Source organism: Cynocephalus volans, chromosome 13 (genome assembly GCF_027409185.1).
Source record: "Cynocephalus volans isolate mCynVol1 chromosome 13, mCynVol1.pri, whole genome shotgun sequence".
NCBI lineage: Eukaryota > Metazoa > Chordata > Mammalia > Dermoptera > Cynocephalidae > Cynocephalus > Cynocephalus volans.
In genome coordinates, this window is record NC_084472.1 from 94,734,633 (window position 1) to 94,742,188 (window position 7,556).

Consider the following 7,556-nt stretch of genomic DNA (forward strand, 5'->3'; position numbering starts at 1 on the left):
AAGCCTGTCCTCTTCGCCTGGCTTGGCTCCTCACTGAGCCTTCCCACTTGCTTGCCCCGGTGCGGGGCTTCCCGGGGCCTGCGGGCCGGCCTCCCCTTCCACTCCCTCCACGGTTCTCTGGTGGGGATGATGGCGTGGGGCGTCCCTGGCCAGCATCGGGAGGGCAAGGAAGTACGGGCCGGGCCGACTGTCACTCTACCACACCCTGGGCTCCGGCCCCCAGTAAACTTCCTGTTACCGGGAGGCAGATACCATCTCTGCGGCCACCAGTTCGGAAAAACGCCTAACCAATTTCTGGTTAGGAATCGTGGTCGGAGAGTTCCCGAGTTCGCTTGAACCTGCCGGAGAGCTGACTGCGGGCGGGCACCAGAGTCAGTCCATGCCGGGGGAATTCAAAGGTGAACCGTGTGCTGTGGGCTCCTCCCCCGAGGAGCCCACGCTCTGGTGTGGGAGATAAGACAAGTCCACAAATACCCGTGATACCAGGAGGAAGGTGATAATTCCCGAGAAAGATCTACACAGTGCTACAAAGGCACCCAGAGAGACCGGTCATCTGCGCCTAGCAGAAACCTGGTAGACTTCCTGGGTGAGGTGGTGCCGAGCAGGATCTTGAAGGCCCAGCTGATACACGAGGGTTGGAGAAGACACGTCCCAGCCCAGCCCAGTGCACACAGAGCGGTGAGACGTCCGGCTAGGGAGGCGGAGACTCAACAGAAACCACACACCCTGTGGGAGTGCCACTGTGTGATCCAGCAGCCCAGGCAGGAACGCACGGAACAAGGAGAAGTCCTGCATGGGAAGTGGAAGCTCAGCAGAGACCACACACCCTGCGGTACCGCCCCGTGATCCAGCAGCCCAGCAGAGTCCAGGCTAACCAGAGAGGTGGCTTCCCAGAGAGGCCCAAGACCCGAAGCAACCACACACACAAGGCACTAGAGGCCAACTGAGCAGTCACGGAGGTAGCCATACCAAATTGGCAACCACAGCAACATCTTAGTCAGTCAAGACTGGTGGACTGTGAAACCCCCTGCCACAATGAATAAACATCAAAAAAAAGATACCAGAAAAACAAAAAAACAAGAAAGTACACCAGCAAAAGTTAATAAATCTCAAACTCTAGATCCTATAGAACAAGAAGCCCTTGAAATGACTGACAAGGAATTTCGAGTGATAATTCTAAGGAAACTGAATGAGATACAAGAAAACTCAGCTAGACATCATGATGAAATGAGGAAAAGTATACAGGACCTGAAAGAGGAAACGTACAAGGAAATCAATGTCCTGAAAAAAAATGTAGCAGAACTTCCTGAACTGAAGAAGTTATTCAGCGAAATAAAAAACACAACGGAGAGTTTAACCAGCAGGCTTGTTGAAGTTGAAGAGAGAACCTCTGAACTTGAAGATGGGCTGGTTTTTTTTTTTTTTTTTTTTTTTTTTTTTTTTTTGTCTTTTTCGTGACTGGTACTCAGGCAGTGAATGCACCGACAATTCCTATATAGGATCTGAACCCGCGGCGGGAGCGTCGCCGCGCTCCCAGCGCTGCACTCTCCCGAGTGCACCGCGGGCTCGGCCCGAAGATGGGCTGTTTGAAATAACACAAGCAGACAAAAAAAAAGAGAATCAAAGTCATTGAAGAAAATGTGAGAGAGATCATCAGACAACCTTAAGCACTCAAATATCAGAGTGATGGGTATTCCAGACGGGGAGGAAAACGGAGATTGCATTGAAAACATATTCAACAAAATAGTGGCAGAAAACTTCCCAGGTACAGGAAAAATCACAGATCTTCAAATCCAGGAAGCTCAACGATCTCCAAACGTATTCAACCCAAAAAGGCCTTCTCCAAGACATGTTATAGTCAAATTGGCAAAACTCAGAGACAAAGAGAGAATCTTAAAAGCTGCAAGAGAGAAGCGTCAAATCACCTAATAAGGGAGCCCCAATCAGGCTAACATCAGACTTTTCATCACAAACCCTAAAAGCTAGAAAGGAATGGAATGATATTTTCAAAATACTAAAAGACAAAGATTGCCAGCCAAGAATACTCTACCCTGCAAGGCTATCCTTCCAAAATGAAGGGCAAATAGTATATTTCTCAGACAAAAACTGCGGGAGTTCACTACCACACGACCACCCTTGCAAGAAATCCTCAAGGGAGTACTGGGTTTGGTTCCTGAAAAATAGCTACCACTGCCATAAAAACCCAAGAAAAATCAAAACCCACTAGTATAATAAAAATGGCATTCATGAAGAGAAAACAAACAAACAAAAACGCTATCTACAATCTAAGGAAGCAACGAACACAGAAACCAAACAGTAAATCAGAAAGCAAGGAACAAAAGACACCTAAGACAACCAAACAACCAATAAAATGCTAGGAATAAATCAACACCTTTCAATAACAACTCTTAATGTAAAGGGCTTAAATTCCCCAATCAAAAGACACAGACTGGCTGACTGGATGAAAAAGGAGGACCCAACTATATGCTGCCTACAAGAGACCCACCTCACCCATAAAGATTCACACAGACTAAGAGTGAAAGGATGGAAAAAGATTTACCATGCAAACAGAAAAGAAAAACGAGCTTGAGTAGCTATTCTTATATCTGACAAAATAGACTTTAAACTAAAAACCATAAAAAGAGACAATGAGGGACACTACATAATGATAAAAGGACTGATCCATCAAGAAGACATAACAATCATAAATATGTACGCACCCAATGTTGGAGCAGCCAGATTTATAAAACAAACTCTATTAGACCTAAAGAAGGAAATGGACACTAATACCATAATAGCAGGGGACCTGAACACCCCACTGTCAATATTAGAAAGATCATCTAGGCAAAGAATCAGTAGAGAAACACAAGATTTAAACAATACTCTAGACCAATGGGAATTGGCAGATATCTACAGAACATTCCACCCAACAACCTCAGAATATTCATTCTTCTCATCAGCACATGGATCATTCTCCAGGATAGATCACATATTAGGTCACAAATCAAGTTTCAATAAATTCAAAAAAATTGGAATTATCCCATGTATTTTCCTCACACCAGAATGGATTAAAACTAGAAATTAATAACAAACAAAACTCTGGAAACTATACAAACACATGGAAATTAAACAGCATTCTACTTAATGACATATGGGTCCAAGAAGAAATAAAGCAGGAAATCAAAAAATTTATTGAAACTAATGAAAATAATGATACATCATACCAAAACCTGTGGGATACTGCAAAAGCAGTATTAAGGGGGACATTTATTGCATTAAATGCTCACCTCAGAAAAATGGAAAGATGGCAAGTGAACAACCTAACACTTCACCTTAAAGAACTAGAAAAATAAGAACAATCCAAACCTAAAGTTAGCAGACGGAAAGAAATCATTAAGATCAGAGCAGAACTGAATGAAATTGAAACCCAAAAAACAATACAAAACATCAATGAATCAAAAAGTTGGTTTTTTGAAAAGATAAATAAAATAGACAAACCATTAGCATGGCTAACAAAAAAAAGAAGAGAGAAGATTCAAATAACAAAAATTGGAAATGAAAAAGGTGATTTACAACTCATTCTATAGTTGTTTATAGTACTATAAACAACTATACGCCAACAAGTTTGAAAATCTGGAGGAAATGGATAAATTTCTGGACACACACAAGCTCCCAAAACTGAACCATGAAGACGTAGAAAATTTAAACAGACCAATAACAATAAAGGAGATTGAAGCTGTTATCAGAAGGCTCCCAACAAAGAAAAGCCCAGGACCAGATGGATTCACAGCAGAATTGTACCAAACATACAAATAGCAATTGACATCGATTCTTTACAAACTATTCCAAAAGATTGAAACAGACGCAAATCTCCCAAACTCATTCTATGAAGCAAACATCATCCTGATACCAAAGCCAAGTAAAGATATAACCAAAAAAGAAAACTACAGGCCGATATCCTTGATGAATATAGATGCAAAAATCCTCACTAAAATACTAGCAAACAGAATACAGCAACACATACGTAAAATTATTCACCACGATCAAGTGGGATTCATCCCAGGGATGCAAGTTTGGTTCAACGTACGCAAATCAATAAATGTGATACACCATATTAATAAAGTCAAACACAAGGACCATATGATCATCTCTATAGATGCTGAAAAAGCATTTGATAAAGTTCAGCACTCAGTCATGACAAAGACCCTCTATAAGTTAGGTATAGAGGGAAAGTATCTCAACATAATTAAAGCCATATATGCCAAACCCACTGCCAATATCATCCTGAATGGGCAAAAGCTGAAAGCTTTTCGTTTAAGAACAGGAACTAGACAAGGATGCCCACTCTCACCACTCCTATTCAACATAGTGTTGGAAGTACTAGCCAGAGCAATCAGAGAAGAGAAGGAAATAAAGGACATCCAGATTGGAAAAGATGAAGTCAAACTGTCCCTGTTTGCAGATGACATGATCCTATATATCGAACAGCCTAAAACCTCTACAAAAAAACTGTTGGAATTGATAAATGATTTCAGCACAGTAGCAGGATACAAAATCAACACGCAAAAATCAGTAGCATTTCTTTTCTCCAATAGTGAACATGCAGAAAGAGAAATCAAGAAAGCCTGCCCATTTACAATAGCCACCCAAAAAATAAAATACTTAGGAATTGAGTTAACCAAGGAGGTGAAAAATCTCTATAATGAGAACTACAAACCACTGCTGAGAGAAATTAGAGAGGATACAAGAAGATGGAAAGATATTCCATGCTCTTGGATTGGAAGAATCAACATAGTGAAAATGTCCATACTACCCAAAGTGATATACAAATTCAGTGCAATCCCCATCAAAATTCCAAAGACATTTTTCTCAGAAATGGAAAGAACCATCCAGACATTTATACGGAATAATAAAAGACCACACGTAGCCAAAGCAATGCTGAGCAAAAAAAAAAAGGTGGAGGCATAACACTACCCGACTTTAAGCTATACTACAAAGCTATAATAACCAAAACAGTATGGTACTGGCATAAAAACAGACACACCGATCAATGGAATAGAATAGAGAATCCAGAAATCAACCCACACACTTACTGCCATCTGATCTTTGACAAAGGCACCAAGCCTATTCACTGGGGAACGGACTGCCTCTTCAGCAAATGGTGCTGGGATAACTGGATATCCATATGCAGAATGAAACTGGACCCATACCTCTCACCATATACTAAAATCAACTCAAAATGGAGTAAGGGTTTAAATATACACCTTGAAACAATAAAACTTCTTAAAGAAAACATAGGAGAAACACTTCAGGAAATAGGACTGGAAACAGACTTCATGAATACGACCCCAAAAGCACGGGCAACCAAAGGAAAAATAAACAAATGGGATTATATCAAACTAAAAAGCTTCTGCACAGCAAAAGAAATAATTAACAGAGTTAAAAGACAACCAACAGAGTGGGAGAAAATATTTGCAAAATATACATCTGACAAAGGATTAATATCCAGAATATATAAGGAACTCAAACAACTTTACAAGAAAAAAACAAGTAACCCAATTAAAAAATGGGCAAAAGAGCTAAGCAGGCATTTCTCTAAGGAAGATATACAAATGGCCAACAGACATATGAAAAAATCCTCAACATCACTCAGCATCTGGGAAATGCAAATCAAAACCACACTGAGATACCATCTAACCCCAGTTAGGATGGCTAAAATCCAAAAGACTCTGAACGATAAATGCTGACGAGGTTGCGGAGTAAAAGGAACTCTCATACATTGTTGGTGGGACTGCAAAATGGTGCAGCCTCTATGGAAAATGGTATGGAGGTTCCTCTAACAATTGCAGATAGATCTACCATACGACCCAGCTATCCCACTGCTGGGAATATACCCAGAGGAAGGGAAATCATCAAGTCGAAAGTATACCTGTTCCCCAATGTTCATCGCAGCACTCTTTACAATAGCCAAGAGTTGGAACCAGCCCAAATGTCCATCATCGGATGAGTGGATACGGAAAATGTGATACATCTACACAATGGAATACTACTCAGTTATAATAACGAATGAAATACTGCCATTTGTAACAACATGGATGGACCCTGAGAGAATTATGTTAAGTGAAATGAGTCAGGTACAGAAAGAGAAATACCACATGTTCTCACTTATTGGTGGGAGCTAAAAATTAATATATAAATTCACACACACACACACAGAAAAAAAAAAATGGGGGGGTGGGGAAGAATATATAACAACCACAATTACTTGAAGTTGATACGACAAGCAAACAGAAAAGACATTGTTAGCGGGGAGGGAGGAGAGGGAGGAGGGAGGGAGGTTTTGGTAAGGGGCAACAATAATCAACCACAATGTATATCGACAAAATAAAATTAAAAAAAAAAAAAAAAAAAAAAACAAAGACGCAACCAGCAGAATCGGAGAAAATATTTGCAAACTATTCATCTGACAAGGGATTAATATCCAGAATATACGAGGAACTTAACTCAACAGCAAAAAACCAAATAACCCAATTAAAAACAGGCAAACGACCTGAATAGACGTTTCTCAAATGAAGATGTACAAATGACCACCAGTTATATATGAAAAAGTGCTCAACATCACTAATTGCTACAGGTCAAATGTATCTCCCTAAAGTTCATGTATTGAAACTTGACCCCCATTGTGAGAACATTAAGAAGGTAGGAAATCCAATTACAGTATTTGATAGGTAGGGCCTTTAATAGGTCATTGGATTGTGAAGACTACACTCTCATGAATGGATGGATCTGTTCATAGAGTAACAGGCATGGTTCTGATGGGAGATATGAGGAGAGCAAGTGAGCTATCAGGTTAGCTCTCTCTCACTCAGCCCATTCTCACCATGTGATACCTTATGTTGCTGTAGATGAAGGCCCTCACCAGGTATGTTCCATGGACTTAGGACTATCCCAGCTTCTGAAACTGTAAGAAATAAATTCCATTCCTTTATAAATTACCAGTTTCAGGTATTCTATTCTAAGCTAAAGAAACAGACTAACAGTAATCATCTGGGATGCAAATCAAAGCCACAATGAGATATCATCTCCTCCCAGTTAGAATCGCTATTATCAAAAAGACAAAAAATAACAAATGTTGGTGAGGACGTGGAGACAGGGGAACTCTTATACACTGTTGGTGGGAACGTAAATTAGTACAGCCATTATGTAGAACAGTACAGAGGTTGCTCAAAAAACATTTAACTACCATATGATCCAGTAATCCCACTGCTGGGTATTTATCCAAAGGAAGGGAAATTTGCATACCAAAGAGATATCTGCATTACCATGTTTACTGCAGTACCACTCACAACAGCCAAGATACGGAATCAACCTAGGTGACAGATGAATGAATAGAGAAAATGTGTATGTACACAATGGAATATTACTCAGCCATGAAAAAGAATGAAATCCTGTCATTTGTGGTAACGTGGATCACCTTGTAAGGCATTATATTAGGTGAAATAAGTCAGACACAGAAAGATAAATACTGCATGTTCTCATTTGTATGTGGGAGCTGA